This window comes from Coccinella septempunctata, chromosome 3 (assembly GCF_907165205.1).
Source record: "Coccinella septempunctata chromosome 3, icCocSept1.1, whole genome shotgun sequence".
Classification (NCBI taxonomy): domain Eukaryota; kingdom Metazoa; phylum Arthropoda; class Insecta; order Coleoptera; family Coccinellidae; genus Coccinella; species Coccinella septempunctata.
The window spans coordinates 41,285,358-41,301,085 of NC_058191.1; the positions used below are offsets into that span (position 1 = coordinate 41,285,358).

The 15,728-nt window shown below is 38.7% G+C and overlaps 1 protein-coding gene across 3 annotated transcripts in view; it reads left to right on the top strand.

Moving 5' to 3' along the window:
• Nucleotides 1-15,728, top strand: part of LOC123309846 — a 211,947-nt gene that overhangs the window by 172,264 nt on the left and 23,955 nt on the right. For all 3 annotated transcript variants that reach the window (XM_044893132.1, XM_044893133.1, XM_044893134.1), the window contains one exon: nucleotides 10,707-10,754. The gene's annotated coding sequence lies outside the window, so the exon portion shown is untranslated. The remainder of the gene's footprint in view (nucleotides 1-10,706; nucleotides 10,755-15,728) is intronic.

Below are 15,728 nucleotides of genomic sequence, written 5' to 3' on the forward strand. Positions count from 1 at the left end.
TGATCACCAAGGGTATTAAGCATACCTTCGTAAATCTGCTTACCTCTTAACCCTTTTAAATACAGGTACTTGATGATGGCTCGATACTCACAATTCACTCACAATTTCGGTGGACATTTTCTTACTTTCAATTTATTGCGTAACTCTGGTTTACTTTTTTGACCTCAAACTTCACACTGACACTTCTAATGAGTTATTGTTCGTTGCTATGGTAATGCAATATTTTTTTATGCATGGAACTGGTCTAGGCTAACTAGATATCAATACATCCTCGTACAAAGAACTCCCGAGAGGTGCCTCCTTGATACAAACCTAGAAAAATTATGAAAATACAATTACTAGACGTTCTCATTCAAGTGTCAATCAGTTTAGTTCTGATGATAGAAACAGAACATCATACATCACACGCCTGGAAAGTAGGGCTCCGGAACAGACAAGCAGATAGGTATCGAACAATATCTCAACCCCAATTCCCGAAATGGAAAAACACGACATTCTGTAGGGAAATAACCGACCTGCTCGATAAATCACGGAAGCGATAGATCTTTCCGTCACAATGCTCCTCACGAAAGAGATCAATTTTTCATGCCGAAATACCGCACATATTTTCGATTGTATTCGTGTACGATTTTTAATCGAGCTCGGTGTCTCCTCTCCGCGGGGTTCGATTGTCCCCCATGGCGACCTTTTTTTAATAAATCGTTTTATCGTTAAGAATTGAGCAGCTGCGATCGATGGTTACTTTTACTCTCCTCTCCGTGATAAATTACCATTTGTTTCCACTGAAACCGAACCTTTGACTTTCACGAACTTATTCATTGAAGCTTTTTATCATAACCTATATCACTGAACTGGTGTTACATCGTGAACATGTTAGGTTGCGTGACTCGGGTTTGTCAGGCGCATTTTGTCCTAGTTGGTGGCGACGACTTGCGAACGGAAAAAAAAACTGACCGACTGTCACTCACAATAAGAATAATAGTATATTATCACCTCTTAGGCTGCGAAAACTCATTCAAAGACCCATCATTACGCTACTAATCAACAACAACAAAATAATCAAAATCGATGGACATTTCAAAAAGTAATTTCGAAATGAATTTTCTGTCCTGTTTTTTTTTCCATTTTGAAACGAAAACAAGGAAAAATTGTTAATTGGATGATATAGCGGATGTATACCATTTCAGGTAGTTCCTGATCAAATTTGCCGAGGATAACATACGTATTCACGTAGATGTAGCCTGGATATAGCACAAAACTCAATATACGGTCGTGTTTGCCGATCCGGCAGTAGGTTATTGTTCTGAGCAGAGGCCCGATGCAGCCGAACAATCGCCTCAGGAAACAATTGCAATTTTCCGAATCTACTTTACGGCTTGAATGGATGCAAATTGTTGACATTATTTTGGGGAAGATCGGAATCACATGGCGGTTCATTGAAAATCGTTGTTCGATTCTGTTTGCCGTTAGATAGAGCCAGCGGTTGTCTGTCTATTCGGACCGAACTCTAATGAGTTTTCGGTTTTCGGATTTGGTTGTATCGGATGGAATTTATATTAAAATATTACGTTTCGATGCTGTGCGCGATGCGGGCCCAGATGAAGGCGCATTTAAATAACATAATTTAATTCATCTGCCAGAATGTCACTGTAACAATGCCATATTGATCTATTTCGACAGCATTAGGAAGTTCTCCCGATACAGGGACACAAATCAATCTATTCTCGATGAATTCACCTCAAGGGTGCCCTGGAACACTACAACCAAGTCGATTTTTTAAAACTTATTTATTAAAACACCAACAAAAAATAATATAACAATGAAATGAGAAGGGGAGATTCCTTGTACCATTTTAGGGGATTCTTTTGAAAAATAAATCATGAGACCAGCTTCAAAGTGTGGCTTGTGAGTTTCCAGAGTAACAAATTGGCGAAAGCTATGGTGTTTCGATCTAGTTGGCGTAAAAATCAGATCGGTCCGCTAAGAAAATTAATTGACAGTTATTAATGTCTCAAAATGAGAGCTCATTTTGGTGGTTTAAGATAGGTTTATTATATTGGTTGTAATGAAACCCAGTTTTCTGAGAAAATTGGAGTTCATTTTACACTCTGTACTCTCTTTTCTCTGCGATTCGACTTTAATTGTGTGCAGGACAAGCCGTTCAACGAATTTAGAAATAATTTTGTGCTGCGAGGGTTAGTGCTCTTAGGAATTAATTTTTAGTTTTCGTTTGTTTTCCGCGAGTGCCTGAAATAAAGGAGGTAGGTCCCCGTCTTTACCGTTCAGTTTCTTTATTAGACCTACACCGGTTACTTCTTTGACACTGCTGTACTGTGTCGCTTTCTGTTATCTTTTGCCGTACTTTATCCTGTTTCGCGAGTCTGACTTTTCCCTTCGCTATCAGTCATGGTGCGTAAGCCCTTGGGGTAGTGAAGAGAAAGTCCCGTCAACCCCCTGTTCGCGTTCCGCGTGAAATCGAAATCTCTTCTTTTCATCAGTCATGGTGCGTAAGCCCTTGGGGTAGAGAATAAGAGATACCGCTCGTCGTCAGTGAAATCCCGTAGTTGCGCTAAAAATAGACCTTTTCTTCGCTATCAGTCATGGAGCGTAGCCCTTGGGGTAGCGAATAAAAGTCTCAAGTAGATCCGCCCTGGTTGTGTTTCTTTCAGTTCTGGAGAAATACAATTAATTACCTCCCGATACCGTATAGCAAGTCATTTCACTTCGCCTTAGTATCCATTTCGTCAGTTCTGGTTGGCGCATTTCATTGAGCAACCTTTGATTTTTCACTGTACCTGGTATAAACTTTATAAAGTGCTCGTGATCGGATCGAATTGCCAGAATGTATATTTGCTGATCGATTCGCTCATATTTCATACCTACACATATTTCTGTTGTTTATATAATCAGTTTCCGAAGGTGTGAATAAACAGGTACATAATTTGATTTTGACTATTTTGTTATCGCTACCACCCTAGATAACAGCGAACTCTGTCTACGACTAGCAGCTACTCTGGTAGGTTTGCTATTCTTCCTAGTGAAAAGAATAGCTGGCGCTCAAGGTAAGTTTTCTACGAGGAAACCACGTTACACGTTCCATAATAACCTTTTCGTATCGCTTTGAATTCCATACAAAGACCCTGTTTCTTGTTGTGTTCGAAATGTTAGATTGTGTTAACAGTTTCTGCTTTAGTTGGAGGAAAAGTGCAGCTAAAATGCATCGAATGCTCGTGAATGTTTATGAAGACAGTGCTACATCTGCATAAATTATGTAGAGAATGCTTTTGACGTTCCGAACATGCCGATTTCAGCATGTGAATGTGGACCAAAGAGTCCACATTCACTCTTATTCGCATAAATGGTCTTTTTATTCGTTACCTCGAAAGATGGTAAGGCTAGTTCGACTTAGATACATTGATATTCTTATTGGTGACTGACAAATACTCCAATTCAGTCGAGTCTCATATTCGTAGAGAATATCATGATGAAAACAGAAGTGGCGTGTAACAAACACTCCACATTTTGTCGATTCCCCCCCTAACAGTTCGTTATTTCCTAGTAGTATTTCGGGCGTCGGTCTTGGGTCTTCCAATTTTAATGAAGGAGAAACATTATACATTTAGCGAACCGGGCAGCTACTTGGTTTCGGTTCGACACGAAATTTGTCGGTTATCGATTAAGTAATAATATCTTCTGGTGGGAAATGTGTGTATAGCGAGAATTCTCAGAAATTGGCGCCGAAGGTTCGTTTGGGTACAACACGGAAGGGCCTGGCTACTGAAAATTAATGGATAATTTCTTTTCTGGGGTTCAGTGAAGCTTGCCGGGTTCTACAATACACACACCTGCTCACTTATTGGACTACGAGCTATCGAAGTCTTTAATTTTTCATCGAAATGTCGCGTTAAATCTTTCAGAATGATCTATGAATGCACGAGGAGAGTTGGAGTTTTGATCAGAGCAGTGGGATTGACTTTTTGCAGATCTACTCGAGTTGGGAGGGGGCTAGGCTCTCGTTTTTGATCTCAATAGATTGAGCTGTTCTAGAAATTCAAACCCTAAATCACGAATTTTTTGCATGGCAACATGAGATTTGTGTGCAGGGGCGTTGTCCTGCAAAAACAAAACACCTTTGGGTAGCTTTCCTCGTCTTTTCTCTTTAATTTTTTCCCGTAGAGTGGTCAGTAATGTCGAATAGTCATCTCCGGTTATTGTTCTACCCTTATCCAAAAAATCAGTCAGGATTATTCCATGGCAATCCCAAAAAACTGAAGCAAGAACCAGCAGATTTTGGACACGAAACTTCTTGGAGAACCAGAGTGTCGCCATTCCATCGATTGTTGCTTTGTTTCTGGATCGTAGAAATGTACCCAAGTCTCATCCATAGCAACAATTCGGTTCAAGAAGTCTACATCGTTTTCAAATCGAGCACAGATCGAACGCGATGCTTCTACCCTTGCACGCTTTTGGTCAACATTCAAACATTTGGGGATCCATTTTGCAGCAATTTCTCTCATGTCTAAATTGACGTGAACTATATGATGAACCCGTTCGTATGAAATAGTCAGTGCTTCAGACATCCGTTTTAGCCTAATTCGACGGTCTGATAAAATCATGTCATGAGCTGCATCGATATTTTCGGGGACTGACACAGAAACTGGCCTCCTCTATCGGTCATTATCTTCAATGGAAAATTTACCTCTTTTGAAGCTTGTAGTCCAATTTTTCACGGTCGCATACGAAGGACATTGATCACCAAGGGTATAAAGCCTTCGTAAATCTGCTTACCTCTTAACCTTTTTAAATACAGGTACTTGATGATCGCTTGATACTTCAATTTTTCGATTTCCGCAATTTCGGTGGACATCCTCTTTCTTTTAATTTATTGCGTAACTCTGGTTTACTTTTTTGACCTCAAACTTCACACTGACACTTCTAAGGAATTATTGTTAGTTGCTACGGTAATGCGATATTTTTTTATCCATGGAACTGGTCTAGGCTAACTAGATATCAATACATTCTCGTATAATTTGAATAAAAATTGAAAGATTGATAAATGTGGGCAAAAGGACTGTTTCTATTCCACTATAATTTGAATAGCAAGAGTACTGTTGTGATAGTTTTGCTACCATGTTTCAACCCTACAACTGACGTCATAACCTTGCTGCAGACAATAGACCAAACCAATTTATATCTTCCCATCTCCATATTTTCGACACTTTGCCGATCCACTCCGCGTCCAACAGCGACACAGTTCGCAACGCCAAACTACAATTTCTCCCTTCCTAAGTGATGTTGAAATCATTGCGCTATTAAATTTTAACTCGCTTCAATTATTAATGGGATTTAACAGGTCCCTGCCGGTATTAGATCTAAGCATCCCTTTGTTGCAGACTCCAATCCTCCCTTTATCCCGGGTATAAAGGGGACGATCCTGAACGTAACACTTCCACGGCGCCAAATTTATAGCTCGTGAAATACATAAGTAACCGCGAATACCTATACAACATCGGGGTAACGGCGTTTACTCAATTATTGTGTAGGTGTTCGGCCCCGATTCTATCTGGCCGGCTCAGTCTGGAAATTCGGAATTATCGAGGTTTCGATATATTTGATTTGGTGTCGGTATATCTGGGGAATATAGTTCTTGAGGGCGTAGTTCTTGGCCATAGACATTGCTCGATCTTATTGTTTCATCTTGATGATCTGGTCTGTAATGTAGGAGGTGTTTCAATAGGCGATGACACATTGATAACGTCATAAGAGATCGATATATGACATAGGAGAGTTTGTGTAAACCTTGAAACATAAATACATGGAATGGCCATTGCAGTGCTACGAATGTATTTGTTGTGTTACACACGCTTCTCTGTCTAGCGGGACATTAAGGCAGTGGCGTGAAATATATAAATTTATACAGGGTGTTCCTAAATTGAACGTACAAACGAAAAGGGGAGATTCCTTAAGTGAGTTTAAGAAAAAAAAGTCCCATAAACATGGGGTCGCAAACGTTTCGTTTTCGAGATACAGAGTGTTGAAGTTTGAATTTTTTTCAAGTTTTTTTCTCATAGTATCTACACTTCACAAGATATTGAACTGAAATTTGGCATAGATATTACATTTTATAGTTCTCACTACGTGACATGCCACCTGTTCTTCTGCAGAACTTTTTTTTGGTGAACAACTGTTAATTTGAAAAAATTTGAAAAGGTAGATACGACAAAACTACAAGAGACCGAAAAGTTTAGTATAAGAACAAAGCTTCTTTTTACATTTTTTCAAATTACCAGTTGCTCACCAAAAAAAAGTTCTGCAGAAGAACAGGTGGCAGTGTTGCAGAAAAAATATCACCCTGTAGATCTTCTATCGAAATTGCCATGTCACGTCGTGAGAACTCGAATTAAGATGTAATACATGTGCCAAATTTCAGTTGAATATCTTGTGAAGTGTAGATACTATGAGAAAAAAACTTGAAAAAAATTCAACTTCAACACTCTGTATCTCGAAAACGAAACGTTTGCGACCTCATGTTTATGGGACATTTTTTCTTAAACTCACTTAATCTCCCCTTTCCGTTTGTAAGTTCAATTTAGGAACACCCTGTATAGCTCATACCTAGTCTCAATTGTGATTGGCGATACTAAACTACTATCTCACTCCAGTCTTTGGACAACAACAACTGCTTATTTTCCATTCCTTGTATCTATGTTCCAAGGCTAGACCAGTTCCATGCATAAAAAAAATATTGCGTTACCATAGCAACGAACAATAACTGATTAGAAGTGTCAGTGTGAAGTTTGAAGTCAAAAAAGTAAGCCAGAGTTACGCAATGAATTGAAAGAAAGAAGATGTCCACCGAAATTGTTAAAATCGAAAAATTGGAGTATCGAGCCATCATCAAGTACCTGTATTTAAAAGGGTTAAGAGGTAGGCAGATTTACGAAGGTATGCTTAATACCCTTGGTGATCAATGTCCTTCGTATGCGACCGTGAAAAATTGGACTGCAAGCTTCAAAAGAGGTAAATTTTCCATTGAAGATGATGACCGATCGGGAAGATCAGTTTCTGTGTCAGTCCCCGACAATATCAGACCGTCGAATTGGGCTAAAACGGATATCTGAAGAACTGAATATTTCATACGAACGCGCTCATCATACAGTTCGGGTCAATTTGGACATGAGAAAAATTGCTGCAAAATGGATCCCCAAATGTTTGAATGCTGACCAAAAGCGTGCAAGGGTAGAAGCATGGCGTTCGTTCTGTGCTCGATTTGAAAACGATGTAGACTTCTTGAACCGAATTGTTACTATGGATGAGATTTGGGTACATTTCTACGATCCAGAAACGAAGCAACAATCGATGGAATGGCTACACTCTGGTTCTCCAAGACCTAAGAAGTTTCGTGTTCAAAAATCTGTTGGAAATATTCAAATCTTGTGTTACCATATATGGAAACGCAATATTCTTTTTATGCATGGAACTGGTGTGGGCTAACTAGATATCAATACATCCTCGTATATAGACAGTTTTAGTCGACAGTGGAGAACAACTTGAATTTCAAAGTTGCACACTCAAAAAAGCGCATTGATGTCGGTTCAGTTACTTCACAAATAAACCGCCAAATGCCACAAAAACAAAAGCCAATTATTGTTCGAATAATACCGAAAGTTCCAGTTAGAATGACATGCATTTAATTGGTTCATCGGCAACATGCAAATAGCCTATTTCGAATGTTGACCACTGGAGCGTATCGCTGGTGGATTAATGCCGTAGGCAAGAATAATATTTACAGTCCAACAGGATGAGAGTGAGATATCGAGTAACTGCACTACGAGAGGAGGGTAGGTATTGATATTATGGGGGTATTTAGAGGTTTGTCAATCAGAATCGACATATTCCGCTTTCCTATATCTCAAATTCGAATAGAACTCAAGGGCTTTCAAGTGCTGAAAGCTTTTTCGTCGACATTGTTGTTTCGAACTTGGCTTGGTCTTCGTGTTATAATTATAGTAATAGTAATAGTTATATTTATCCATCCAGTTGAGACCTTGATAATGTATAGGACAAGTCAATAAAGAAGCAAAATAGAAGTGAATAACAAGGGCAACAAATTCAGACAAACAATAAAGTTACAATGAACTATCCCCAAGAGATTCTTCAACACTATAATAACAATTCTTAAATAATAAATTTGCGACCGTTGGAGCTCTTGCTTTTCTACCCCCTCGAGCATTTCCCCTAATACTACTTATTCCACGCTTTTCTGACTTGTTAAACTCGTTACAGGTGCAGTTACTTTGCAGAGTTGCATTAGCCCATGCTCGCACATACGGACCACAAAAAATACCATACACCTACAAGAAATATGTATCTTTGACATAAGCTATTAAGCGTCATGAGCACCATATTTTGCATATGTGTAAATAATACGCAAATATACCCTTCTCCAAATGGTATGTACAGCAATACCGATAATTTCATTCGAGTTCAAGAAGTAAGACTAGAAGCTTCCACCAGGATGGAAATTCCTACGAGTCCATTCAGTAGGGGGGAATTTTAATATTCAGCGCGTGTCAGTATGTGCTATTGTTGTTAAGCAGTCTTTCCGACGTATTAGGATTTACATATCGGGCAGACGACATGAATTCTTAACCGGTGTCATTCGTTAACGTATGTCAACCTCATTTAATTCCACACTCTACGCATTTTGCCCAGATTCCGTAGTCTGATAAATATTCCCGGAGTTCCCCGTAGTTTCGGGAACGTGCGACAAGTCCGGAATACAAAACGGGGTTGGTCTCACTTCGTATGCGGATAAAATTTCGAAAATATCATGTCGGGCTCGATGTAGCCGAAGGACTAAACCGGAGAAATTTATCAACTCGTTCAACAGTTGACGGAGAAACGGGGGAATTTTTATTATGCGTTAAAAACGGGGGGAATTGGAGTTGGAGAAGGCGCGAAGGGTGTTGTATGTGGTGCGAAGGAGAGTTCTCGCAATTTTCAACGTTCAACAAGTGTATTTACACGCATTGTTGGGCTCTGATAAACATATAAAAATGATGTGGCCGATACTTGATGGAAATTAATGATTACTTCAGAAACAGAATGAGTGTTTACCACTTTTCAAATTTCGTGCGCCACTGTATCTTAGGTAGTCTCCTCTTCAGTGATTGACACTGGCCAATCCCAAAAAACTGAAGCAAGAACTTTTCTAGCAGATTTTTGGACACGAAACTTCTTAGGTCTTGGAGAACCAGACTGTCGCCATTCCATCGATTGTTGCTTTGTTTCTGGATCGTAGAAATGTACCCAAGTCTCATCCATAGTAACAATTCGGTTTAAGAAGTCTACCTCAATTTGGACATGAGAAAAATTGCTGCACAATAGATCCCCAAATGTTTGAATGTTGACCAAAAGCGTGCAAGGGTAGAAGCATCGCGTTCGATCTGTGCTCGATTTGAAAACGATGTAGACTTCTTAAACCGAATTGTTACTTGGGACGAGACGTACATTTCTACGACCCAGAAACAAAGCAACAATAGAGGGAATGGTGACAGTTTGGTTCTCCAAAACCTAAGGAGTTTCGTGTCCAAAAATCTGCTGGAAAAGTTCTTGCTTCAGTTTTTTGGGATTGCCATGGAGTATTCATGATTGAGTTTTTGGATAAGGGTAGAACAATAACCGGAGATTACTATTCGACATTACTGACCACTCTACAGGAAAATATTAAAGAGAAAAGACGCTAAAAGCTATCCAAAGGTGTTTTGTTTTTGGTGGACAACGCCCCTGCACACAAATCTCATGTTGCCATGCAAAAAATTCGTAATTTAGGGTTTGAATTATTAGAACAACCCTCTTATTCACCAGATTTGGCTCCATCCGACTACCATCTCTTTCCTCAACTGAAAAAAAGCTTTAAATGTCGTAAATTTTCATCCAATGAGGAGGTAATAAAAGCTGTGAAGGTCTGGTTTGCAGATCAAGAAGGAACTTTTTTTTTGAAAGGTCTAGAGACGTTGCAGGTTCGCTGTAATAAATGTATCCAATTAAGGGGAGAATATGTTGAGTAATAAAATACATTTACATTGAAATTTTGTTTGGTTCTGTGGTATATCCTCGTATAGCTGTCTGCTCTTGTGTTGGACTAAACCATACAAATGCCTTTTAAACAGTTTCGAATCGAATCTAAGCCTAACAATTATATGGCTCCATATATGCTAGCTCTCTGTAGCCAATCAATTAAGTGAGAGGTAATTTGTCAAACAGGTAATATAATCTGGATGCAGCTGAGCATTTCGGATTTCAATCATCCGTGTATTTAGCATAACGATGTTATTCTGTCATTTGTACACAATGTTGATTCTTCACTCTATAGATTTAACCCTTAACGTCAAAAACAAGTCTGTCAGGACATGAAAAAACAACCTATTTCCCAGCTTCCCTTCATTCATCGATACGGGTTAACTGGGGAACCTCAAAACTGCCATTTTCCAACAAAACGCCTGCTCTATTTTCCAGTAATTCAATCATTATACATCGACGAGGCGAATCTTATCGGAAACTGCCTCTATGAATACAAATTACAATTTTGCACTCATCCAATATCCCCGTGCGCCTTCCTCACTGGTTTTTCCATTTAAACTTTCCCTGATCTCTTATTATGCGCTTCCACAAAAAACATTGACGTTATCTTATTTTTTCAGATGGATAAGGAGCTGCCAGCGCCGGGGATGTATTCTCAATAAAATTACGTGAGTGATTTTTTTTTTCAAATAGGGGCTCTTCAACGTTGAGGTTCTCGTGGAGCGATTTAGAATGGTGTTACTTTTCGAATTTTGAAGTCTGACAAGTTCTGAAGTTCTCCTTCAGTTATTATGAGTGATGATTGAAATTTTATAGTAGAATTTTTAGGTATCATACCAAGATTGCAACTTTTAACGTGAACAATATAAAATGATAATTTAATCTTCAATTTTCCCAATAATTGTTGATTGCAAATAACGTGATCAATAATTCACTAATTGTTAGTTTTTAATGGTCAAACAGTTCAATTTGACCATGATTATTACTTCTTCTGCAAGTCATATATTCAAACTCCCTAAAAGAAATAATATCAATTCGGAATTTCTCAATACAAGTATTGTTGGTTGATGGCATGAAACGTTGATCATAAAGGAGGATAAGGCGGTGATAAAATTATAGAGCTCCATATAATGATATTCAGAATTTACTGTTGAGGAGAACAATCCACTAGTCGAGAAAAGACTGCTGATATAGAAAATAATAGATATGTATTTGCCCCATAAATTTTATGTTGTCGTCATAAACACGGAGTTTATATTGCATTCGAAAATCTACCAGACATAGGAATGTTAAAGAGAGCAATGAATTCTTTCGTAAACTCCATTAATCCTGAATATTATCCGACCCAAATTGTGGATTGCAGTGGGAAAAGTATTTAATATGGAAAGTTGGAAACACTGGAAGTTTTTTAATTATTCACAATAATAATGAACCTCCAGAATCCAGCGCAAAAAAATTGCCCATACCCTCACAAAGATTTTTATATTTTAGTGACAGAAAATGAATGAAAAAATCAAGTAGTTTACATTCAAATCTACCTTTCACAGACTGAAACTCTTCTCGAAACTTCTGAATTTGTTGGAGAAATCGAGTAACATCCAAAAAAGAACTTTCAGATCACAGTACAATTTGAAATGATTATATCTTTTTATCAAGGCCGAATCTGAGAAAATGGTAAAGGAAAAAAGTGTTTATTTTGATCTCAAGAGTCTACTGTCGAAATATATCTCGAAAAATCGCCCTCTTTAATAAACAAAACAGGTCTCAACACCGAACCCTGTAGGACACTATACCCTGACAGATAAAATTGAGACCTGAAATATAAAAGAAATAATAATAATAACTGTTCTTTTATGGCCATCGACCAAAGCCTAAAAGAAATGTCCTGAATTTATACCATCCTCTTTTCCATTTTCTTCAAGAATACCCAGCCCCTTCCAGCCATTATCCATTCTTCACAGAGGTCTACATCCACAGTAGCTCGTTATCATTCAACCGTCATTTACCCCTCGGAAATTATAAATTAATGAACACTATATCCCAGGGCTAATGATGAGAATTTCGGCCCCCAAGTTTCAAGTTGCAAGCTGCAAGACGTAGAAGGTAACTTATTACCAGACGACGACTTTTCGGGAAGAATTTAAATTCAATTTAATGTCCGGAGAGAACAGTTAAACTGCAATGAGGCATTGGAGGTATTTCAGGCAATATGGTTCACGTAGTCGATGTGATACGTTAGTCGAGAATTGTACCGTGTACTGTTATCACGAAACAATTTGATACTGTCTCAGGTATTTGAAAGTTTGGTATGAAACTAGGGGTTTTCGAACACGCTGAATCTATTGCGAGCAATTACGAAAGCCTTTCTTCCTTCGTTTAGATTTTCGTCTTGGAAATGTCCATTTTCAAAAAATTGCGAATTTCACTTTAGAATTCCTCAAGACCGAACGGTTGTGCCGAGATGGATGAAATTCTCAGGTTTATTACTAGAAGAGTTGCTCTTTCAGAATATTTATCACGTTTAGATCTACGATAATTTTCCTGGAAGATTAATCTACTCGAAAGATGACCCTTCGAAAAATTCCCAAAAAGTTGGGTTCAGTTGAGACTTCCTCAAGATCGAACGGTTGTGCCGAAGTGAATGAAATTTTCAGATTTTATACTAGAAGAGTTGCTCTTTCAGAATATGTATCAAGTTCAGATCTACGATAATTTTCCTGGAATATTAATCTACTCGAAAGATGACCTTCGAAAAATTCCCAAAAAGTTGGGTTCAGTTGAAACTTCCTCAAGACCGAACGGTTGTGCCGAAATGGATGAAATTCCCAGATTTATTACTAGAAGTGTTGCTCTTTCAGAATATGTATCACGTTTAGATCTACGATAATTTTCCTGGAAGATTAATCTACTCGAAAGATGACCCTTCGAAAAATTCCCAAAAAGTTGGGTTCAGTGGAAACTTCCTCAAGACCGAACGGTTGTGCCGAAATGGATGAAATTCTCAAATTTATTACTAGAAGTGTTGCTCTTTCAGAATATGTATCACGTTTAGATCTACGATAATTTTCCTGGAAGATTAATCTACTCGAAAGATGACCCTTCGAAAAATTCCCAAAAAGTTGGGTTCAGTTGAAACTTCCTCAAGACCGAACGGTTTTGCCGAAATGGATGAAATTCTCAGATTTATTACTAGAAGAGTTGCTCTTTCAGAATATGTATCAAGTTTAGATCTACGATAATTTTCCTGGAAGATTAATCTACTCGAATGATGACCTTCGAAAAATTATCAAAAAGTTGGGTTCAGTTAAAACTTCCTCAAGACCGAACGGTTGTGCCGAAATAGATGAGATTCTCAGATTTATTACTGAAAGAGTTGCTCTTTTAGAATATGTATCACGTTGAGATTTACGATAATTTTCCTGGAAGATTAATCTACTCGAAAGATGATCCTTCGAAAAATTCCCAAAAAGTTGGGTTCAGTTGAAACTTCCTCAAGACCGAACGGTTGTGCCGAAATGGATGAAATTCTCAGATTTATTACTAGAAGAGTTGCTCTTTCAGAATATGTATCAAGTTTAGATCTACAATAATTTTCCTGGAAGATTAATCTACTCGAAAGATGACCTTCGAAAAATTACCAAAAAGTTGGGTTCAGTTAAAACTTCCTCAACCGAACGGTTGTGCCGAAATAGATGAAATTCTCAGATTTATTACTGAAAGAGTTGCTCTTTTAAAATATGTATCACGTTTAGATCTATGATAATTTTCCTGGAAGATGAGCGACTAGAAAGATGACCTTCAGTTAAAACTCCCTCAAGAGAGAAGCAGGTGATTGACTACCAATGTCAGAATTATAGTAATAGATCACCAATGATCATAAATATATACATTACGATGCAAAATGGTGAATTCACCTGATTTTTCCAATACAAATCATTCCCTTTATAAAAGCACTCTACTTCAGCTGGTGCTCGCATTAATCCAGCATTATTCTACCATCCGGAAGGAATAATGCAGAGATTCATAGTTCATTTCCTAATCGGGTCTTTTCGTTTTAGATATCCCGGCAACCATATCCCCCCCCACCCTACCTCCGTCCTACCCCTGCCAGCCAGTTCCTCAAATTCATTAAAACGACCTTGTTAAAACTACGGAATGACATAAAGCATCTGCTTTAATTAAATGGAAACTGGGCGAATTTGCAGGCTTAAATGAGGCATGAATTAGCTTTGAAGTCGGTGGCGGCTGGGAAAACAAATTTCGAAAAACGTGGTCCGAGATCGGCAAAAATTGAATCCGAATCAAGGGTGGCGGTGAAGGGTTTTGCGAGAAAATAAGGGTGCTATCATGCGATGGAAACGATCCGGGCTATACAGGGGGTGAGTTTTTGACTCGTACAAATATTTTAACTGTAGATTCTTGAGGTCAAAAAAACACTTTTTTACCATTTTTTCCGATTTGGCTCTCATAAAAAGAATACAACTTGGTTTCAAGAGTTGGGTTCATGGAAGTTTCGGTATTTCTATGGTACTTAATACCATAATAAGTGATTCGACATTGTGATAAAATACGTAATTACTGAGACTTAAGTAGAACGGACAACAGCGCTGATTTAAAATCCAAAAATGTTTTGACAAGCATCATAACCCTTCATTGTCGTACTACACAGAGTGGAATGTGTCAAATTTTCAAGGCCAACCGAGTGCTAAAATAAAAGTCAATGGAGTATATATTCCGAAAATTCCATAAATGCCAATTTTTCTGAACTTGGAGAAAGGCTGACTTTGGTATTCACCCTTTTCTCTGCTGTTTGGCGAACACTAAACAACAGTCGAGTGCAATAATTGTTCACTTCGCTACTTGAATTCCCTTGATTTCCCGAAGTTCATCCATCGAACACGGGCCCTCTAGTGTCAAGAGAGAATAGCTCGGAATTAAACGTCAGTCCGTGCGTTTTCCAGCAGCCCGGTCTGGATTAGTGTTTGGATACATTTTACTTGAACTAGCAGGAGTTCGCGAATGTAGCAGATCTCATTAACGGCCCTTTTTGCGGTTTCTTCAGACGTAATAGGAAGCAGGGGCTCTTTAGCTTTCAACCTTGGCAGGAAATTGCGGCCGAATCGAGTCTCGTTAGACGTCCGATAGCTGTGTTGACTTTGACGCTCCCATATTAGCTTCCGTGCATTCGGAGATACCGAAATTTGAAGATTCTAACCGTAGACTGAAGGAGAAGTTGAAACGTTCGAACGCAACGGTGGACCGGGTTCCGGATGTTGTCTCTCGTCAGAACAGTGTAGCGTCTGAACGTTCCAAACGGAGGATGGAGTCTTGAGCAGGTAGTAGTTAACTTTTGGAGCCATGAATTGTTGTAGAGGTCTGCAAAGAAAGTGAGGTTTCGATTCAGTTGTTTTTTTTTCGCGTGAAACAACTCCAGGAATATTCCGAGCGATTGGAGGTGCACAATTGGCACGAAGTATAGAGGATTTTCCTCTGCAGACAGAGTTTCTACAGAACTCAACAGGAGGTTGTCTCTCAGACTCCGACAGGTTTCACCCATTGGTAGGCTGTAGAAATACCCTGTATTTACATGGGAATCAACTCATGTGTCGCGTCACAAACGAGAGATATCCAATTCGAGATCG